Source organism: Peromyscus maniculatus, chromosome 7, assembly GCF_049852395.1.
Source record: "Peromyscus maniculatus bairdii isolate BWxNUB_F1_BW_parent chromosome 7, HU_Pman_BW_mat_3.1, whole genome shotgun sequence".
NCBI classification, from domain to species: Eukaryota; Metazoa; Chordata; class Mammalia; order Rodentia; family Cricetidae; genus Peromyscus; species Peromyscus maniculatus.
In genome coordinates, this window is record NC_134858.1 from 98,110,278 (window position 1) to 98,113,640 (window position 3,363).

The 3,363-nt window shown below is 51.5% G+C and overlaps 1 long non-coding RNA gene across 1 annotated transcript; it reads left to right on the forward strand.

Moving 5' to 3' along the window:
* The first annotated feature begins 828 nt into the window (after nucleotides 1-828).
* Nucleotides 829-2,560, forward strand: LOC143274148 (uncharacterized). Its single transcript, XR_013052579.1, has 2 exons — nucleotides 829-1,139; nucleotides 1,795-2,560. It is a non-coding gene; the product is annotated as an uncharacterized LOC143274148 (long non-coding RNA).
* Nucleotides 2,561-3,363: the final 803 nt, after the last annotated feature.

The window sequence follows — 3,363 nt, forward strand, 5'->3', positions numbered from 1 at the left end:
ACTTCAGGCAAATCGATGCATCATCTGGTTTTAGTCATCAAACTGTAATGCTCTCTCAAACATTTTAAATGGCACTTAGTTCAACAATCCCAACTTGAGAATAAACATTTGAGGTGTAAAAATAAGGCGTTGGACAAAGGGTCCCACTTCCTGCAGCACTGGCCAAAGGAGCTTTTTCGGCAACATGCTTAGAGCCACGCCTCACACCCAAGCTCTCGATTAACACTTCGGCTTGAGGCTTTCCTTGGCCTTCAGAGTTTAAAACTTTGATGAGTGGAAAATGAAGGAAGGGAGTGAGAGAGGAAAGGGAGAGGGAGGAAGGAAAGAAAGGGAGCCAGGAGGAGAAAGGAGTAACATGGAAGACGAGGGGAAGGGAAGGAGATGGTGGGGGGAGGGGGAGAGAGAAAAAGCAGAAAGGTAGTTGGAAAGGATGCTACTGACAAACCATTCCACAGAGTCTGTGTGTGTAAAGACCAACAGAGCATATTCAATAAAGACCAACAGAACAGATCCCGCGCATCTCTGACTCCTCACCCTTTACAGCCCCACTGTTTGTCCAGGGGCGCCCATCCAGCAGCTGACAGCCTAATGCCTCTGCATATTACTACTTGAAATTGGACAAATTTCAAACGTTTAGAGCCTTCCAATTTTTTTGTAAGTGGGAAAATCCTTTTATCTGAAAAAGAGTACCTCGTAAATTACTGACACTTCAGCGTCTTCTTGCTGTCGTCTACCAGAGGAAAACTCCTTAGTGAAGACACAGCAGTCTCCCATAATCTAGGCGGCGGCGTCCAAGAGGGGAACTGTTGAACGTTGTCTGGCTCCAAAGGCCCGACAGTTGAGACAGGGGAATCCAGTGAATGAAGCGGCTTCCCCCGGCTAAGGGCCGCAGGAGGGTGTCAACAGGCCTGACCTCTGCCCCTTCCGCCAGCCTACCCCAAGCCTTGTGCGTGCTCTGCAGTCTCGACCTTATAACGAGCTGAATGTGCGGTGGTGTCTGGAGCCAGGAACACCATGGTGGTGGAGAAATAGGCCTTGGGACTTACTTTTGCTGGCATTTTTCCTTAATAAAATGAGTGAGCCGACTGGTGCACGCCTTGCCGGCCATCCCTAGGCGATCTGGAAGCCTACAGCACGTGGTAGGTGAGCAGTTCAGGAGCAAGGTTGGAGCTACTTTGTGCTTTTTCAGGTCCCTGGAGGGCCCCTGCTTGGGTTCTCCTGGGTGTAGAAGGAGATTTCACAGCCTCTCCCAGAACTGGCCACTGCTCACTAAGGGATATAAGGAGCGGACGCTGGACGCTTTGTGAACCTCCAATTCTGGCAAGGGAACATGAGGGTCCCAGGAGCCAGAAAAATAAAACAAGATCTACAGTTTTAGTCAACTCTGATGTTGTTCCCAACTTCAGAGTGTACACATTGCTTTAGCATGATGGGACGGCAGTGGGATTCTCCATTACTGCTGACCCTTGACCTGAGGAGTACCTCTAGAAAGTCAGTCCGGTCCAGGGACAGGCTAAAAATAGAGTGTACAACAAAAAGAAGAGGGATAACTTGGTTTGGCTTAGGTTTTGTTCTTGCAGCCTCCTTCCTCCTTGAAGTCATCATCATCTCCATTGTCTTCCCCCCACCCTCCCTCCCTCCCTCCCTCCCTTCCTTCCTTCCTTCCTTCCTTCCTTCCTGCCTGCCTTCCTTCCTTCCTTCCTTCCTTCCTTCCTTCCTGCCTGCCTGCCTTCCTTCCTTCCTTCCTTCCTTCCTTCCTTCCTTCCTTCCTTCCTTCCTTCCTTTTTTCCAAAGGTTCTCTGTGCTGCACAGACTGACCTCGAACTCGAGTCCTCCTAGGGCTGAGATCCTTCAGAGTGCCTTCAGAGTCAGACAGAGGCAGAGAACCTAGAAAAGAGAGCCAGCCGCGGGGCACTCTCTCTGGTGCCAGAGATGGAGAGTGAGGACATGGTGGCTGCTAAACTCTGCAAGCGACAATGGAGCTGTGTTCCGGTCTAGGCCTGGAGACTTTCTCCAATTGACTCCTGGTTCCCGGAAAACCAGCCTGAGCTTTTCCCTTTCTCTGAGCGGGAAGCTCAGGGAACTTCATCTCCAGTGGGAACAGAATATTGCAGAATTCACCACAAGGTGGCACCAGACACCGGTGCACGCAACGAAGTCGCTCCCTCCGGGTGGGCGGTGAAATTGGGCTACCGGATCAGGTCAGGCCAGATTCAAAGGAAACGGATCGCATCCGCAGAAAAGTCACACCCGCCAAAAAAGAAAACAGGCCCACGGAAAACAAGAAAGGCGCCTATTTTAAAGATATATGGAGGCGTAGCACGGAGACCAGATATCATCTGCAATTCCTGTGTAAAAACGAAAAGTTTTTGACATTGCTAGGAGATAGCTAAGTGTGGGAGACAGGCGGTGGCGGCGAGCCCAGGGAGGCTGCTAGCGGCCTGCAGGTGGGCGCCCTTGGTGTCTGGAGCCAGGAACACCATGGTGGTGGAGAAATTGGCCTTGTGACTGACCTCCTTACCTTTGCTGGCATTTTTCCTTAATAAAATGAGTGAGCCGACGGGCAGTGGTGGCGCACACCTTTAATCCCAGCACTCAGGAGGCAGAGCCAGGCGAATCTCTCTGAGTTTGAGACCAACCTGGTCTAGAGAGCGAGATCCAGGACAGGAACCAAAACTACACAGAGAAACCCTGTCTCGGAAAACCTTAAAGTAAAAATAAAATAAAATGAGTGAGCCAAAGAGCCCAACACAAATGAATACCGTGAGGACACAGTTAAGGAAGCCACCGAAATGGCCGCCCCATGATTAGGGGAAGTTTGTTGTTGTGGATAGGGGAGAGAGAGAGAGAGAAGGAGGGAGAGGGAGAGGGAGAGGGAGAGAGAGAGACAGAGACAGAGACAGAGAGACAGAGAAAACATCCAGGGGTACCTGGAAGGGTCCAGAGCGGAGGGAACAAGAAGCAGCAGACTGGACATGGCCAGGGCTATCTCTTGGGAGCAGAGAGGAGCAGGGAAATGGCATAGAGAAGTACAGAGAATGGCCAGAATAGCACGGGTGGGCTGAGGTGGAGGCATTACGTAGAGAGCTAACCCGTGCCTGAAGGGAGAGCCTGGGAACTGCAGCAGCCTGGGGGCCAGCACAGGAGAGCAGGAGCGGGAAGGGCCTGGGCTTTGAGATGTAGGTAGGGACTGAGGGAGCCTGGAGGCCAGCATGGGCTTTGCTATGTAACCATGGGTATGTATCAATGGCGCGCCATATGTCCCCTCTGCCCGAGGCAAGGGAAATTATTCCTTTTGGCAAAGGGGAACCCATAACCCATTTCACAAGTTCCTAAGGAACGCTGGCTTTTATCTAACCACCG